Source organism: Pithys albifrons, chromosome 1 (genome assembly GCF_047495875.1).
Source record: "Pithys albifrons albifrons isolate INPA30051 chromosome 1, PitAlb_v1, whole genome shotgun sequence".
In the NCBI taxonomy this organism is placed as follows: domain Eukaryota; kingdom Metazoa; phylum Chordata; class Aves; order Passeriformes; family Thamnophilidae; genus Pithys; species Pithys albifrons.
In genome coordinates, this window is record NC_092458.1 from 38,369,017 (window position 1) to 38,389,373 (window position 20,357).

A 20,357-nucleotide genomic window follows, 5' to 3' on the forward strand; every position below is an offset into this window, starting at 1 on the left:
TAAAAATTATGACCCTTTTCTTGATGGTCATAGAATACTATTGAATGCTTGAAATTATATATACTATAAATCATATTGCAGTAGTTTTTGTTACTGTTAGTGGCTAATAAAATCCCACTGGGCAGAATTATTATACTCTAAGTAGTGTAGTTATTCTGATTTTCCAGTTAACTGGCTTGATATTTACTATCTCCTCTGTGAGTAAGTATATACAATATACTCAAATTCCATAAAAAACACCATGCATTCAAAACAAATTATCTGTAAGGCAAATGGCTTATTTCCATTGCAGAGAAATTAAAATTATATATTTCAAATACAGAAAACAGATTAGTTTTTCAGTGCAAGCAAGACATTGTGAATTCTTCAAACAATCTCGCTGCCCTCAACAAAGCCCTACCTAATTTAAAATACCTGTAAATAGATATAATGCATTCTTCTCTGAGTACTCTGTGCAATAAATCATAATTTATAAAGACTAATAAGAAATGTAAAAAAAATTGTAAATAACTTCAGCAAAAGAATTCCATTATATGCAAACAGAACAGTGAACTCTACATATTCCTAGGTTTTAAGGAGTTATGGATAGAAGAATCAAATATATATACTAGCTTTGGTGTCATTTTAGAAGGCTGATTAGGAAATTTTCCCCATTTAAAAAATGAGTAACATTGCTCCATTTTTTCTGGCATGGCTGTAATCCAATAATTATAATCAACACAGATGACTTGGGATCACACTGTAGGTAGATGCAGATTTGATTTTCTTTTCTACTGAAGTATCTCTAAAAATATTCAGAGTTTTAAAGTTTTGGATTCGCTGAGAATTAGAATGTATTCTGAAAGAAACTGTGTCTCAGGAGACACAATGTTCTTTGATAAACTTCAGTTTTAAGATTCTTGAAGGAATTAATTTGACTAAATTCTTTATAGATTTTCACATGTGAAAGAATGAGTGCCTGCCTTCTCCATTTGCTCATACCAGGAACTCTCTCCTGCCCAGGCCAGTGCCCACGAACCTGGGGTCTCTACTGGAAGAAACAAGAACAAGGCCTTAAAAAGTTATAATGTTAGTGTCTTGCTCTGCAAAATACTGTGTGAACCTTTGAAAACTTGTTCTGTTCTTCTGACTATAAAGATGATGTTAGGAACATACTTCAAGCACCCTAGAAATCATAAATAAAGATTAGATGGACACTCAGAGAAGACAGAGAAGAAATGAGTCAGAAAGATCTACAAGCGTCAGCACTTGAGTCAGGTTAACAAAGTTGAAAAGTTCAAAGTGAGAAAGAGAAGCATAAGACCCCAAAAGTGAAGCTGAAGGCCAGAATGACCCCCCGAAAACCCTGCCAAAAGAAGGTTTGAGAAAGCTCCACCTCAGGCTCCACCTAAACTCCACCTATTATGAATATGATAATTAGATGTCAAGAGTATATAAATTTGTATCTTAGGATATTGTAACTTTGTTTGAAAACTGTATAAATTACCCCACTTTTCTCTGAAACTTGGGAACTACATGTCCAGCGCTAACTGACTAGCCCACCCCGAGAGCTGGAAAATAAATACCTTGCTACTTAAAGACAAAGTCTCTAAGCAGTTCTTTTAGTTCCATGCCTTTTTGGCATCTTTACCCAGGCTAAGGGACACAGCTACCAGTTTCCTGTTTACGGGTTCAACCTAGTAGTGAACTTTCCAGGATCACAAGCGCACACACACACTCTTGTGGATTTCTGAGTACCAGAACATACCCCCTAACTGCTTGGAAAACTTAGAGTTTGTTTCAGAATATTCATATCACACACACACACACACAGTTTAGGAAAAACAAACATTAACTTCCCAGCAGCTGGAACAGGAATAGACGCTGTGCAAGGTCCTTCACTCACCCTGTTTCCCTCAGTAGCTGTTTTTTGGGACACATATAATTCCTGTCACAGTGTCTGGGGTCTACAGGTCCCCACTCCAATTTCTGACACTGAGACTCCAGTGGTTCCAGCAGCTGACACCATAGTTCAGGTGAGCCCACAGCCCAAGTCTGACTCCAGTGCCTGGTGCCATATTTCACACACACACATAGGCCACATGTGAAGCCGGTATTGAGTTCTTGCTGGGCACACACATGGGATAGAGTGAGACTACAGAGAGAGAGTTAAAATAAAGCATAGTAAGATACAAGAAGGCAGGACAGACTTCATCAGGTGCAGGGGTTCACCAAAAGAACATACTGCACTTGCTCTGTTTTACGCATAACTGCCCCTTTTTTCCCCATCCCCTTTTCTGTTCCTCCCTGCTACCTCTTCCCCTACACCCTGACTCATCAGCTAACACAGTTCCATTGACCCCTTGTGATATGTAGGACACTCAGTTTTGCATCCTTATCACTTCCAAAGTGCCGATTAGCCTTAAGTTCCTTGATAGCCCATGAATTAGTGTGACTGACCAGGTTGGTTTGTCATTGTTTGTCTCCTTCCCTTTCCTTATCCCCCTATATGAAAAAAAAAACCAAAAAAAACAAAACAAAGCAACAAAACAGACACACACCCCCCCCCCCCAAAAAAAAAAACAACAACAAAAAGCCCAACATATTCACATCCCACATGCCAGGGATGTGGGTTTGTTAAGACCGGATTTGTTCTTAGCATGACCTCCCTTATGTGTTAGGCAGATTTAGCTCTGCATGTTCCAGTTTGTGGCTTTTTTGATCAGATGCCCTCAAAGGAGCAGACATGTTCTTCCCACATGAACTTAGAGTTCAAGATTCTCTCTGCATAGGAGTGCACAGGTGGGCGAAGCACGCATAAGATTTCTTAATTACACTGCCTTTGACATTTGAGTATGGGGCCTCTCACACAGCATGAACTATAGGCATCAAAAATTGGAATTAATGGTACTGCCATCAAGAATTTACATGTTAAAAATCATATTTACACTTTAGGATTATTTTATCAGATTTTATCTGATATAGAATCTCCAGTAAAGTAAGACTAAGAAATTGTTCAGTTTCCCTATAGTCTTACAGTCGTAACGGTAAGATTCATTGAGGATCACCTGTGAGACTACTGATAACGAACAGGACATGCTGAAATGAATTATTTGTAGATGAAATAAACTTCAGGATAGTTCCTTTATTTCATAGTCCCATAACCATCTCCATTTACCTCACCCTGGTTCTGTCACTGCTCTAGTCTTGGAATCAAGGAGATAATTCAGTTCTGGAAAGAATTATGTTCAGAAAAACAGATACCCCTATTTTTTCTTATACTTGAGGCACTATAGAGTACAGATTTATCAGGCTATTCTGCAAAGTACTCTGTATACAGTAAAGTAGTAATCATTTCTTCAGCATAATTAAGTCTAAAAAAACCAGTAAATTCTCCAGTAGGTATTGAAAAATTTAAGCTTATTTCTCATAAAGCTGTCATTCAGTATTTGGCCTTGGTTGTCATGTTCAAACGCACAAAAATAGAGAAGAAACTCTATATATAAGCCAAATGGATAAATGTGATCTTAGCGGCACTGGGTTTGTTTTTTTACCATATACTGCACATGCCATTGGTGACAACATGTATTATTCCTCAGATAATCTGTCTCTCATGAGAGATGCGATATCCTCATCTTTTCTACTGAAACACTTTATTTCCTTTGCTTGGCTATGGATGAACTGTCCCATCAAACTTATCTCAATAATTACTGTATCTTTAAGTTAAATTCAGATCAAATTGATCTCAACTCATATGTAATTTCAAGTTTATTCCTTCTATTTCAACCCAGAAGCTGATTTGCATGCCTGAAATTTTCTCAGTTTCTCTGGATGTACATCTGGTCTAAGGAAGGAGTATATATTTTTCTAAAGATATTGCTTCATTCAATGCATTGCAATACTGATATCTCCATTAGAAGCAGGAGGACTGCTTGTCCACTGTTCTGTAGCTTTAAATGCAGATGTATTTCCCTACTAAGTTTTGAAAACATGCTTTTAGTATTTTTATCTAAGGTATTAAATATTTTAGTCTGTGATATACTGATCTGGTTGCATAAAAATATCTTTTAGATTGCCATCAAATCAAAAATTATGTCAAAGATTTATGGCTACAGTGCATGAATACATGACTTCATCAAGTGTAAATTAATTGAAAATCAGCTTTGTTGCATCCTGTTAATTATAGAGTATGAAATAAGAAACTCAGTTTCTTTTTTGATATCTGTTTTTGACATGCTTCTTGACTATCAGTAATTTAGACTTCCTTGAGCTTATATTTAATGCTCACATGGAAAATAAAAAGTAATGAAATAATATTTAGTTGCACTTCAATATTCAAGGGACACTTCTAATATGTTTGAAAAACACTTTGAGAAACTTCATCATAAATATTATTTATATGGTCATATATATTTCTATAGAATTATATCTATATACAGAAATAAATCAAATTCAATGGTGATGCCGTGAGTGACCCTCCCAAAGCAGAACTCCGAGCCACATTAGTGTAGAGTAAGATAAAAAGTAAAGGTTCTTTAATAACACAGGGCCTACAGCCCACAGGAATACAGGATGACATGCATGTACCTCAGTTCTTGTTTCCATGGCTTTTATAATAAGATCCCTCTAATCATTGCTTTACACATTTCTCAGTCCAGCCCTGGTTCCACCCCTGGTCCAACCCCTGGAATTGGGTCTGGGGTCGTCAAGACCCTCTGTCTTCATCAGCTCCTCTTCCTCAGGCACAAAAAGGTCCTTTGGAGTTCATCCAGTTCTGGCTCTGGGTCACTCTGACCTATGTTTATGTTTCGTTTTGTAGGCCTTCTGATATCCTTCAGCTCTACCTTGGAAAGGAGCCTAACCAAGATTAATTAACTAAAGGAATTTGAGCTCCCTGTTCTGGGACAGGGGTAGTGATAGAAAGGCACTACACCTAAACTGTTAGAAATATTAACCCTCTAAAAATCCACAACCACTGCTTTCCTAAAATCTACAAAATGTGAAAAACAGAACAAAACCCCTTTGGCATCAATGGTAAGAAGTGTTATAGCCTATCCATTAGAGCTTACCTTCATTTCAGGACATGCAGTTATCTGCTCAGAGACATTCATTTTTCACCTATTGAAATAAGTCATCTACTACAATGAATTCTCTTTAAATTAGAGTTTCATTGAAGGGTGCTGATTACATCTGAATAAAGCAGCAGGGGAAGTTTAGAAAGTTCGTACAGAGCAGGAATTAAAGGCAGAAGACAAGCTCTGTAGGGCTTTAACCTTATCTAATTAAAACTCCCTCTGAAAACTGCTTAATTTTGACCTTCATTTTTTTGTTTCAGGAAAAATAAATCAATTTCTGTTTTCTGAAACTAGGATACAGAAAAGGAAAAAGAAAAGGAAAGAAAAGGCAAGTTTGGCATTTTAATCCATGCTTAGCAGCATCGAGTACCAAATTCCTTGTCTGAGGTTTCTATCAATGTTTAAAAAGGTGTAATTAAATCACTTGCTGTGAAAGTAGCATTATATTGTTTGTGAGCAAAGTTCACAGTTTACCGAAGGTCTTGTTTATTATAAATAATCAGAAACACCATAATAGAAAAAAAGTTCATGTCTTACTTTCATTGTTCCTGTTTTGTGCTTTAACTAAAAGTACAAGTGCAATAACTAAGTTAATCAAGCATATTTTATGGAGATAGTTCTCCTTGCAGGAACTTAAGCATAGTTTTTCAAAGTGTTAGATATTATTGTCTTAGAGAATTTCAACATATTTCATAGCAAGTTAGAAGCTTGGAAACTCTCTTTAGAGAGATGCAAAAATTTAAATCAGGTCACTTGCAATTTGAATGAGGTTTGCTAATCAGAGAGATGAAAGAACACCTTTCCCTAAAGAAGTTTGACTGTGGAAACCAATCCATAATTATTTTCTAAAAATGTAACCTACTGTAAAACTATTGGTGAGAAGTGAGAGAATAAGTAATATGTGAATAAGCAAAGTTTTTATGCATGCTTGAGCTGCCTAACTGCTCAGCAGTTCAACACTGAAATTATTCTTGATGTAATTGCAAATATGCAGCAGCTCACTAAAATCATAGGAAATCAGCCTGCAAAAACCTCTCAAGGAATGGTTTCAACCCACTATTAAATTAATAGTGATATGTTTCTTTATCTTTCCTAGAAAGTTTCATGTCCTGTATAAGATTTCTGTTAAATTTATTGGAATGTTGTTCCAGCACAAACTCATGCATTTCCAGGAAGTGTCTTGGTTTCCTCTTAAAAACATTTCCTTCTACAAGCAATCAGTTTTGAGTCTTAGAGATTCCTACAAATCCACACATAAACAACCCTATTTTTTTTTCTTTATTTTTAAGAGAGTACTTTTTGGGTTTCTCTCATAGCTTCAGAAATGGGAAAATTGTCTGTTTCTAAACTGTCCACAAGGTCTCCCTTTGCAGTCAGAGAAGAAAGATGTACCTCTAAGGTGTTACTCATGTGTGTTGGATTACAGAAAGAAGAATCTTCTGCTGGAGGTGTCTATTGCTCTCCCTTAACTAAAAGCAAGCTTATGACTACCTAAGCTTTAGACAGGTCCCTTTCAGAAACAACAAAAAAAATATTTAATCCAAAGTATCAGGGGCTTTTCTTAAAAACACTACGGGAATAAGTTCACTGGAACAAAATATGGAATTTAAGAAGTAATTACTTAGATTTGCACATTTGCATTCAAGCTATAATTTCAATTCTATAGTCCTATGGTTAGCTAACAATTAATGAACAATTAAATCATTTGATGAGCAGTATTTTCATGTTTGTTTTTAATGTTTGCATTGATAATCTAGTATCCATTCTACAAATTATACACACGAGACAATCAATTAGAGGGGTTTTTAAAGAATTAAAAAGATATGTTTGCATCCCATTATTTCTTGGTATTTAGATGCTACAGTCTTTCTAATGTCTCCTCTGATCTGTTACCTAATTCCAGTTCTGCGCACGCTGTGCCTCACCTAAAAAATCCACTGCGCAGGCTCGAAGGGCACATCCCCACGTGGGGAGAGCCCTTCCCAAATCTTCGTTCGTGAAGTTTGGCCATACGTACATACATACCTTCTTATAACTGTAAAACATTTTGAGATACTAAAGTACTGTCATAGTAAATGTTGCATTAATAGTTAGGGAAAATAAGTTTGTATCAGGACACAGAAATAAAATAGGTACAGAACAGAGAAAACTTTTATTGTGATTCATTCTGAGTTGCTGGTTTAAGTGTTAAATCAAGGAAAAAATCCCTTCAATGCCTTTGAAAATTACTAGGTAGAAAGGTTGTTTCTTCATTCATGTAGTAGCACTTTAGCAGTGTGTATCCTTATAGAAGTCTCCGCATAAGAACTATAACATATACTTTCACATTCTTAATAGTATTAAAAACCTTAATAAAAGATTCACAGAAGTTTAATTTTGGTGTTGGCATCAGATTTTGTTTGAAGGTTGATTTGGTTGGTGTAATTTAGGATTTTTTTGAAAGTTGGTATCTTTTCTGGAGATTTGCAGGTTTTTCTTTCTGGCAGCTGTTTTGTAGTGTTTTCTCTTCAATTTTTTAAATGGATTGAGGAGAGGAAAGAATAGGCCACAATATCCTTTATTTTTTCTGGAGGCCAGAAGCCTTAAGTTTTCTCATAAACTCATTTTAAACTCTCCAAAAATGTATTTATAACCTTTATGAAATCTAAGATGACACAGAATGATAAAAATACCGGGTGATCATGTGATTCACATATTTCACTTTCTCAGAAATGCAAAGTCTGTGGCATTGCCTCTAACATCTTTTAAAGTGATGAGTGATTTATATTTATTAATATGTTTTCAAAACAGTAACTCTTAATGAGTTATGTTCTAGCTATATAACAGACATGCTACTGTTTAAAGTAATCTATGTTAATTAGGATCACAGTAATACAAGTTTTAAACTATTAGCTATCACTCTCATTATAAAGAAATCTGTCATATTCTACTGCAGGTGCTTTTCAAACTATTTTATTAGCAGACAGGTAGTGTGTCCCTTATTACACAGTTTCATACTCTTCAGTGCTACATAGGTTATTGGCATCATGACAGAGATAAGGAGCTGTACAGGTAACATAAATAAGGTTGTCTAGTTTAGAATACATCTAGATTTAGAGTATAAAAATCTCAAAAACTAAGATTTACAGAATAGAGAAGATGAGAGCCCAAGATGATTTTGCAAAAATTTGGGTTTTTTTTCTGTCTTCTAGCCTGGTCTTGCTTTGCTCTGCCTGGTTGGGTACTTTCGGGCAGTACTCTGGCTGTCAAGGCTCTTGTCCTGCTGGCATGTTATTACACTTGACTTCCCGTCCATTAGAGAGCAGCTGGTCCTATCTGCTGACACTTTGCACCAATGTTCATAGTGCATTTTATTTCATGCCTATTTACATTCTCTCTACTGTTCACACCACTCTGAGTGTTCAACTGTTTAAAAAAAATAATTCTGAAAGCAGTGGTCTATGGTCATTGACTGAAAAATTATGAGATTCTTAAAGTTGTAGACACACATTTAGTGCAGTCTGGCCAGCATCTGCTAAAGCTTATGTTACTCTTGGAAGTGGACCACTTTGAACGGCCATCATGCTGCACACTTTTTTTTATTAGTTTCCCAGAAAATGATCACTGATGAATGTATAATCCTGACACATTGATGTAAGAATGAAGCCTCTTGTCAATAGAAAAAATATTTAAAGAGAAAAATTTTTTTCAGAACAGAAAGATAAATACATCCTCAGAGGGTTGCATTTCTGAAAACCAAATCAGAGAATTGTCATTCTTACTGGTATGATCATGCAATCACTAAATTTAAGAGAGTCAATTCAGCGCCCATTTGTAGAGAGAGTCTCTATGACTGAACACGTTGTCTAGCTGAGGAAACAGCAGAATGCTTGTTTAAGAAAATTTTCTGGTTTTACTATAAATTGTTTTCTCACACTTTTCCTGTTTTGATGCTTCTTCTTCAATTCTGCTTCTGCCTCTGCTCTTTTCAGCTATGCCCTTTTCTTCATTCTTTGTTTTTCACACTGTATCTCTTTTCCTAGGGTTCCCTACTTTGTCTCCTTGTTACTTGCTAGTTGTTTTTTCCTCCTGTCTTACCTTTATACTGAAAGAAGCAAGTAAGAACAGGTTAATTTGTATTGCTTATGTTTAAGTTAGTGGTGGTTTTATGTGTGATACCTGTACAGACATCAGTCTTGCATTTGTGTTGGGGTGTGTGTGTTTGTGTGGATTCGAGTCAGTAACCCTAGATGTACCTGCTCAGCCTTGTGATTGGATGTACCTATTGTCAGGTGATCAAGGCAGCCATGCTCTAGCAGACCACAAAGAACAATGGCCCCAGGTCCTGAAGATCACCATCCTCAGCTTCCCTTTAACAAGAAGGACCATCACATAGAGGCCATCACATCACAAGTGCTTCTAGAAGCCTCAAGAAGCTTGCAAGAAAGTGAACATTCAAAGAACTGCACCCTGTGGAAGGGACCCTTTCTTGAGCAGTTCAAGTAGAACTGCAGCCTGTGGGAAGGAGTCAGATTAAAAAAGTTCATGGAGGACTGTCTCCAGTGAGCAGACTCACACTGGAGCACAGCAAGAATGTCATGAGGCCTCCCTCTAAAGAGAAAGCAGTGGCAGAAAGAGCATGTTATGAACTGACCTACTCCCTGCCCTTCCCAGTTTCTATTCCCCTTAGCTGCTTGAGGAGATAAGGTAGAGAAAATTGAGCCTGAAGTCCAGGCCAGGAAGAAGGGAGGGACTGGGGGGAAGGTGTTTTAAGAACTGCTTTTATTTCTCATTACCCTAGTACAATTTAATATGTAATAAATTAATTTTCCCCACGCTGCATGTGTTTAGTTCACAACTTTAATTGCTGAGTGATCTTGTTGTTCTCATCTCAACCCACAAAACTTTAGTTATATTTTCTCTCCCAGCTGAGGAGTAGCTTTGGTGGGCACCTGATATCCAGTCAGACTCAACACACTACAACAACAATGAAATACATTTATTCACCTAATAATATAACAGTGATGGATTTTCACATAATATTTTCCCCAAAAATATTTAAAGCAGGACAATTTAAGAAAACAAAAAAGTTATCAGGAAGTGATGCACTGGTCACTGACAATTAAGCCTCACTGATTTCATACAAGTATATTTGTTATGCTGGCAACATCCTTGTTCTGTCACAGGTAACGTAGCAGGGACAGAAACTGTAGTGGCTTGAACCTTGAATACAGTGTTTTTCAATTCCATTACAACATTGGCTCAAGATACAGCATCAGAATATGACCTTTTATAATTTATTTCATATCTGATACATTAAATCTCAAAAGAAAATTAAGAATAGTGTAGAAAAATAATTTATAAAAATTTCAGTATGTATAAATTTAAAAATTTAGTAACAAATGAAGGACATCTTTAGTAAATGAAGACAAAGTCTCATTTTGATTTCCAAATCTCCATAACTTTACTGGCTTAACTAGGTAACTAGCACTGCCAAACAATAAGCTATACAGCCTGTGTTAGATTTATTTCACATTGCTAATTGTTTAAATGCACTTTCAACATCAATCATTTGCAGCCTATTTTTAAATGGTGCATTGTTATTTTTTTCTTCCTTTTCTAGTAATACCTGACTTTTTAAAATTAATTCAAACTTCTTTTTGTTTGCAGAACCATTCAAGATGAACTGACATTCCTAGTAGTAAGTCCCCCCATATATACCTAAAAAAAACCCCACCAAAATTATCAGGATGGGGGGGAGGGGAGGAGAGGCATATAATTTTCAATTTATTGGGATGTATTCAGATAGGAAATTGTCTTCAAACCAGATAGAATCTCATATGAATACAAAATTTCTTCCACTTGTTCTTTTTTATTACGGATAAGTCTGACCCTTGGCTCTCAGTAGAAAACAATTAACTACTTTTTTTTATACAGAGTGTCAGAAAAGTCAACATTTTAATTTATTTTTCTTTTTATCTTCCTTTTTTTCTAATATACTGAATAAAAATATTTTTAGCCATCTATTACTCTTTTATTACTATTGTCTTATATTCCAAGAGGATCATTATGACATCATCCCTTCCCTTGCCTTCCCTTCCCTTCCCAAACCTTCCCTTCCCTTGCCTTCCCTTGCCTTCCTTGACAAAGAGCCAAAATTTGAAAGAAAAAGCTTCTCAGGACACAGTTATAGGAATTGAAAAAAAGTATTCCTGAGCACATGGAGTGAAATCTGCCAAGATATTCTACTGTTTTGGAAAGCATTTTTCCTCTCAGATATAACTGCACATCCTTTCTATCTAGACTGATGAGGCCCAAGGGGCTTTTCTAGGGCAAACTGTACAAAGAATACTGCAAATGTCTAAGCAGAGCATAAACTTTCCCAAAACCTGAAACTGAGGAATAAAAGAAAAATATTATTAAAATAATAGATTGGATCCTTGATTTTAGGTTCTGAGTTTTATGGCTCCTGAATAAATGGGAACTTAAATGTGGGATATTTCAATCTGACATCATACAATTTCAGTGAATTTCATACACACTTCCTTGCTAACCTGGATTTGGCAAGAACTGTATACAGTTCTCAGTGAAACCCTGTGAATTCTCCCTAGCAAGGATCTGGTGAAGAAGTTAAATACTTCAGTTGTGTATGTTTTATAGTCTTACTGCATTGTCACATACTCATGTACATGGCCATCTTAGAAAGAAAGGAAGAAATAGAAAAGAAGACTAAATAAATAAATGTGTGTAACCCTTTGAGCTGGGGATCAGAGGTAAAAGGGCTATTTGCTGCCATCTATTGATAAACTGGACAAAGAGATGGAAAGAGCAACCAGCCCTCTATCCTCTCTTACCATGATAGAAAGTCTTGGTCAGTTTTGAAAATTTGCTCTAGATTTCCTCATGGGACCAGTGAAATACCACTACACATTTTCTGTCACTGAAAACCAATCAGTATGATTGTTCCCAGGGAGATTAAGTATCTTAAAACTTCTGGGTACTCTCAGTTAGAGAGATCCTACTTTGAAAAAAAGCTGATGGCAAACTCATTCATACTTTGTAGGAAGAGTTCATCCTTGGTAGTTTGTGAGCAATGCAGCGATATAGAGCAGCAAAATCATATACACAATGTGATCACACACATTATTAAGCACTGCTTCTAGAAAAATTACATTATGAAGTGTGACAATACTGGGGAGACATGATGGGAGATCTGCAACAACAAATAGCTATAAAATTTTACTGATCAATAAAAAAACATTGTTTCCAATTTTCATGACAGAATTTCTCTTATTCAGCTGCATTGCTTATGTACAGTCATTGAAAGATTTTTGTCCAAATTTTGGGTTGAATTTGACCAATATCACTGCAAATCTGGAACTTAAAATTTCTGTTGACAAAGTTTGTTTGATGAGTTACACAAGAGGAAAGGTATTATTTCTTTGTATTTATTCTGAATAATATGTGAGAAAAATCAAGGTAAATTAATCATACGCATTTTTCTCTTTATTTCCTCTTCCTCTGGTGTTGCGCTTTTTTCTTTCTTTTTTCAAATTTTTTTTTTTTAATGATTACAAATGATTGTCTTCTTCATTGAGCTGTTTAAAACTCATATCAAAGCTCACCTGTCTCTGGAACCTTCTGAGCTATAAATAAAAATAAAATATATTTGCTAACTTCTAGATGTAGGAAAAAGAGTTAATATCTCAATCAGAGTAATGTTACTGAACTTATTTCATTACTTAGTATCTAATCTTTCACATCCCTTCAAATCTGATCAAATTATATGAGGGCACACCAAAAGAGTAGAACAAAATACAGTTTATTTGAGTGCAGAGAAGTATCTGATGAGACTCCCTTAACCATTCCTCTTCACCACTGAGTGGTGCTCCAGAAGAACTTGGGTTTCCCTTAATACCTGTATCATGTCAGATGCTGGTATGTTTTGAGAACGCCGGGTGTCTCAGATGCCTCTACAAACCTATTTGTATAGAAGTGAATTAAGCACATGGGGCTTTCCTTATACTGTAGTAAGTACCAGAGACCACCTACCTCCAGCACACTTTGTCATGGGATACTTGGAAGGCTAAATCACAAGTATATCATTTGTTCATGTTGATTTAAATTATATAATAAATACAGATGCAACATTAAATATTAAAAGTTAATAAAAGTAAAATAATCTGTATTTTTCCAACTTTCATATAAACACTCTGACATCTGTAAGAGATTATTTGTACGTACTTTTTTGTGGCTAGATAATATACGGAAAATAGATGGGGACATAAGAATGTCATTTACTTTTTTTTAAATTTTATTTTATTTATTTAGGAGACTTTTTGGCTATGAAGGCAACGTGTTTTTCATGCTTTTCAAAAAATACTGAATGCACACCAATGTAGCATCACTAGATGTTACAACATAATGGAACAAAAATTATAGAGTTAAAGAAAGATGCCAAAAATAAGAATTCTTTAACCTTTAACATTTAAAGTACAATTAAGCACCACACAGTTTGGTTTATAGTCATAGTGAAATATTATCACTATTTCAGGTGTTTTGGGCTATACAAGAGAATGACATAGAATGCAGAATGTGAAACAAAACTTACAGAAACTTTTAATTTCTTTCCAGCTGAAGATTTTCTGTAGTGCTAAAATAGAATATATAATGATGACTGTTTGGGACAGTCCATTCAGGATGTTAATCATAGAATTGTAGAATGATTTGGGTTGAAAGGAACCCTAATTGTTCATCCCCCTGCCATGGACAGGGATACCTTTCACTAGACCACTAGCTCAAAGTCCTGTCCTTCCTGACCTTGAAGAAATACCAAGGATGGAGTAGCCATAGCTTCTCTGGGCAACCTGTTCCAGTGTCTCACCACCCTCACAGTAAAGAGTTTCTTCCTGATATCTGATCTACATCTACCTTCTTTCAGTTTAAAGCCATTATCCCTCACCCTATCACTAAAAGCCCTTGTAAAAACCTCTTGTCATGCTTTCTTGTAGTCCTCCTTTAGGTACTGGAAGGCCATTGAAAGGTCTCCCCAGAGAATTCCCTTCTCCAGGCTGAACAACTAGAACTCTCTCAATCTGTTTCTCTTTCCCTAGCAGAGGTGCTGCAGCCAAAGATGACTCATCATCTTCTTGTCTCTCCTCTGGACTTCCTCCAATAGGTCCATGTCCTTGTGTTGGGGCCCCCAGAGCTGGATGCAGTACTCCATCTGGGGTCTCCTGAGTAGAAGGGATGAATCACCTCTCTTGACCTGCCAGTCATGCTCCATTTGATGCATCCCACAACATGTTTTGATTCCTGGGTGTATATTACTGGGCCATGCTAAGTTTCTCATCCAACACCCCCAAGTCCTTCTCAGCACTGGTCTCAATATTTTCTCTCAGTCTCTTAATCCACAATCTCAGTCAAGACATTTGGGTATAGAAACTCACATATACTTACAGCAGGAGCTGTATGGATGGAATTCTAGAGCTATCCAACTTTATGCCCCAGATAGCTGTTGCAAAAAGAGTGAAATAATCAATAGGAAGATTGTGACAAGACATATATTACCTCCTATCTTCTGATGACTGGCTGATGAAGTCCTAGATCACTCCTGGAATTACTGAGTAAAAAAGGAGTTGTGCACATAAACACAGCCTTGTTATCAACCTCTATCAAAATTGCAACTGGACTCTAAATGTACAAAATCTTTTCTGCTAACTCCCTGTATTATGACTGGTATTGTGGCCAAAAATAACGTTACTAAACTTGCACTGCATGTCATGCAGAACTGCAAGAACTGAAAGGACAGCTAAGAAACAGAGTCCCTGGAATTTATAGTACAAGATCAGAATTCAGTCAGCATCACCACTCTTTGATGAGTGAGCTCATGGAAATTCTGAGTAACTATATTTTCTCTTAACTTGACAATGAGTGATTGCTACTAACTTCTAAAATGTTCCAAATCAGGTATAAATATGCTCTCAGAAATCAAACAGACTGAGTGAGAAAAAGCAAGCTATGATTATGAGTTCTACGTATGAGAGAAATTCATATAACAATTATAATAACTACACTTGTGACAAGAAAAATATAGAAGAAAAGAGGTAAGCTATATCAAACTGGGAGCAAAAGAGACACCAATATGGAACAAAAGATGAAATAAAGAAACTGGTGAAGGTTGGGAAGGAATATCTAATACTGTGAATAAATCTGTTATAGCTATATTAACATATGGTTTATACCTAAAAACCAGTTACATTTTGTTTTGACTTTGAACCATATTTTTTATCTTAATAAAAGTAAGACAGTTAAAGCTTGAATAATGAAAGCAAAAATGCCTACAGACTCTTGTAACAGTGTGACTAGAATCAAAGGGAAGTCAAATCAGCAGCTTCAAAGTGCTTACAGTTTTCTGCTTGGACATTCTAGGCACGTCGAGACACAAACAGAATAAGTTGTATTACAAGTTAGAAGATGGCAAGGGATAATTGAAAGCCCAGACTTTCACCTTCTTCAATTCCCCTGCTATTGAGTTACACACCATCCTCTTTATAAGGAGTTTTTGTTGCATAACATATCTTAACAGATGGAAGTGTTTTTATGAAGAATCTATACTTTTGGAAGATAGACAGGGGAGGCATTTCATTCTTAGGCTTCCCTCATCTTTCCCCCTAGTGTATCTGTTGAAAGATATTTTGATCCCAGTTAGTAAATACATAATAACACAATAGAATTACTCAAATAAAATTAATTTGGAAAAAATGTGAATCAGGCAAGATTTGAGATGAGCCCTACAAAGGCTTATCTGACCTCCAAGATGTATTTTCAGATATTAAACTCATTAAAAGATAAAACAAAACAAACAAAACCCTTCTTTACTGTGTGTGACATATTCTAGTTTCTGTCAGAAGGCCCTGGGCAGTCTGACCTAACACTAGCTCTGCTTAGTGCAGAAGGTAGTCAATATGTTGGAGGGCAGGGCTCTTATTTAGTGGGTTCACAACAGGCTAAGGAAATGGGTTGCTGAGAAATTCAGCAAAGTCAGATAGAAAGTTTGGCTCCTGGTGTAGAATTACCCCATGTAATAATTAAAGCTAGAAGTTCAAGATGGCTAGAAAGCAGCTTTGCAGAAAAGAAACAGGAAGCCAATATGAATAAATTCAGAAAGCTCTTCTGATGACAAAGATCCATCGAACATTCATGTGCATTTTTAAGGCCAGAGCTAGCAGGTTGAGGAAAATGATTTAGCTTCTCTGCGTGATATTTGTGAGGTGGCAACTGTCATGCTGTGTTTAGTTTTGTGGTCCCCAGTACGAAAACACATATAGACAAACTAGAGTGCATGCAGCAGAAGGATACTAAGATGATCAGGGACTAGAGTAGAAAACATGAGAATTTAGAGGAGTTTGTTTTCTCAACTTGATAAAGAACGTTAAAGGGCTGTTGTCAGTTAATGGGAAGGTATTAGACTCATTATTCTTCTTAGAACAAGAAAACAAAGCTGGACTCTCCCTGTAAGTGTGCATTGAACAGGAAACAGTAGCACTTACAATTTGCAGCAAGAATGGTTCCAGTTAGATACGACAAAATTCTTCACAGGGAAAGTAATTAAAAATTGGAAGGGCTGGTCCAAGAAGATGTACATTTTCCATTTTGGAGATTTTGGATTTTCCCAGGAGATGGCTCTAAGCCATTTGCCCTGCTGTTAGACCCACTTTAAGAAGAAAGTTGAATCACGTGGTGTTCAAAGGCTGCACTCAAGCTAAAATGTTCTATGAAAATGGGATTCTAGAATTAGATTTAATCCAGATATCTTTGTTTTATATCTAAATATCATTATTGTATCAATGTGTTTTAATCTTTCTGGATGGGACTTCTCTTGTCCCTTGGTAGACCTGCATATTTTATAGGTTTGATGTCTTAGCTGAGGTAAATAATTCTCTCAAATTATAGATTTTTTTTTATTAACTGCCTATTTATGAAAGCAGATAGACATATCAAATAGAATAGATTGGCACTTATACTTGAATCTTCATAAAGAAATATAGCAGTTTAGCATTATTACTACTGAGTTAATTAGAGGCTTCATTATTTTCCAAATGATAGACATGGTTATGTTAACAAAGAAAGGAAAAAAAGGAAATTCAAAAAATTAAAGGTCTCTACAAATCTAAGGATAAAAAGACCATTTGTGATCTTTTCAACCATAAGCATATTAGCAAAGCACACTAATGGCATATTTCAGAAACAACATTTAACATACTATCTTAGAATGTCTTCCCAGCATATCTAGTGTGTTAGATGTAGTTGTAATAAACACCTGATATGCTGAAAGATAGGTGGATTTAGAAACAGAGACAAAATATAGACTACAAGTAATTAATTGTGGAAAAGGAGAAAAAAGATCTGTGATAATTCCTTCAATTAGTTGTTTAAATTACTGAAATCCATCATTTATGACAATCTTCTGTACATATCTGTATTAATTATGATAATAGAGAGGATTTTTTTACAGTGTTATTTTCTTTTTGTCCCAGAAAGAATTACATGACTAAGGCAACTCATAGATTCATAATTTCAAGACTATCATGACCACCATCAACACATGAGAAGATCTGAGTACAAATGTGTTTACTTTTCTATAGGAGCACAGTTCATCTTCTTTTTAAATATGCAGAATGTTCACTGAACTCTCTGGTTAGCTGATACAGTTTTTAATGACACTCACAAAAAGAAAGGGGTGTTTTATTTTATAGTTGAGTTTGCTTAATCATTTTCCAACCATGTATGCTTTGTCAGCCATACTGAAAAATAAGCATCTGAATGTCACACGTTTGTGATATTACAGGGACAATCTCAAACTTCAGATTTTTTTAGTGGAAGATTTTTTTCTTGCTTCCTGAGTAAGTTGCATTTTCATTGACCTCTTCCCCCTAGCCTGGGATATCCAGATACATGTGCATTGTTTTGATGGTTGCCTTGAAAATAACTTGGAAAAACTCATGAGAATGTATCTGATTTTTGGTTTATTGGCCACAATTCTTTCCATGGGGCGCCTTTTTTTTTTTTTTTTGATACAATTAATTCCCTTCTAATGCATGTTTTCAATTTGCACTCTTCTTTCCAGATAAGTTGCTCTGAAGTTTCTTTTGTTAAAATATGTTTTATTGAGTTGTGGCCATTTTATGATAGTGAAATGACTCAAGTCATTCAGTCAGAATATGCAACTGTGAAAAAAATATACACACCAGGGTCCATTGAAATATCAACAGAAAAGCATTTCTGACTAAAAAAAAAAGTTTGTCATAGAATTCTCAGGTTTTATAATTTGTAATAAAGTTAGTTTCAAATATATGACCTTTCATTATTTCTCTCCTCTTATATCTTAGAAATTAATTACTTAGGAAAAAAAATGTTGGATTTAGTATTTTTAGTTTAATAATTTTTCTTGTAAATAAAGCTCTGGACTCCCTTCCTAATTTTTTGCTTCCTTTGAAGAAGTCTGTTGCATAATTATAACAGTTCCAGAGATTTTAAAAAACAGAGTAAATGGAGACTGCAATAAGTAACTATAGGCTCAGTCCTGAATTACATCAGTTTAATACTAGTTACACAACTGCTTTTAGAATAGATTGGTAGGGCAGAAAAATAAGCATCTGTTAGTCTTGGAGGGGGAAGGCATAATACAAAAGTTTTGGGTTTTTTGGCATCCTACCACTATAGACTGTGTCTGTGAAGTAAAATAACTGATCTGCAGAGAGTAAGCTCAATTAAGAAACATTTCAGAACCACCTGCAACTGAATAAGGCATTTGCCAACACAGTGAACCCCCCTGACTTTCCAGAACTCTACTTCCTTCTTCAATGACTCCCCAGTGGTTTCAGGGAGACAGTAAAAGGAACAGTCTTTTTCCAGAGCTTTCACATGTGATCAGCTGAAGGTAATTGTGAGAAGACCAAACCACAAACCAAACCACTAAACCATCTACCAAAATTAACAAACAAATAAAAAACAGAGCAAAAAAATCCCTAAAAATAACAACAATGAATTGTGAAAAAAAAAAACAACAAACCACACAAAAACCCCAACAGTCTCCTTGTCAGACAATCCACAGCTGCAATATTGACGCATTGGATGTTATAAACATTCTAACAGAAGCACATCCCTTAGGTATCTTGAAAATGTCAATAATCATAATAAACTTGAGGTGATCTCTAGGAACCTAGGAAGAGAGAAGGATCTGTGAGCTATTAAAAACTGGACACTAAATTTCTAGCTATCACATGAGCTGGCACATGAGAAAACTTTTAGAAGGAAACAGAAATTAACTGGGAAGAACAGTAATTACTTAGAGGCAAAATGTAATTTTTGGTTAAAGTGTAACAGATGGAAGAAAACAAATTCAATTATTCTGTAGCACAGAAATAAAGTTGGAAAGAATGAATTTTAGTTATACAGAGATGATGAAAACTTGAAAATAATACCTCTTCCAAAATTTTCAAAACTGGGATCCCCCACTACCACTCCTTTTAAGAATATAATATCATTATAAAAATTCTGCCAGGAAAAAAAAATATTGAAAAAACATAAATATTTAAGACATATTTATAGAAGAATATCAATGAAAGAAAAAATGTGGAAGCTGAATTAAATATAACTTTTCATGATAAAAGTTGTGTTCTAGCTTATAAAACATGCTAAATAAATTATTTAAAATGTAATAGAGCAGCTAGAATGTGCTTTATATTCATTCATTCTGTGGAACAATGTAATTTGATGAGAATTCATCAACCGAATAGATTTCTCTTTTTCAGATCTTTGTTTTATTTTAAACTGTGATAGTTAAGATGGCTAACATCATCATAATAGTAGAAATAAAACTTCCCTCTTTCAGCAATTAATCAGAGATTAACTGGAACACTGAAATATTGAAAGCGATTTTGGCTCCCCAGCAACAATTGATAAAATACTTCTGCATTTTCAGAGATGCTTTAGTGGAAGCCCATTTGAGGACAGTTGAGCTCTTTTGTACATCATATATCCCATCAAAAAGCAGTTCTCTTTATTATACTGTCTGACCAGTGATACACTCGTGAGTTGTTTTTCATAATGGTGTAGAATAGTTTCTTACATCATACGTGAAGCTTGGTCATCATAGTAACTGGGAATATGTGACAGTGAGGAAAAAAATTAATATAAAGAAATGCATTTCAAATTAATATGGAAGTTTCAACCAGGAAAAAGGAATGTTTATCGGAACACTCTATTTGTGAAGAGTTAGGGGGCTTGCCTTGTTAGGACAAAAATCATTCTTAGAAAGTT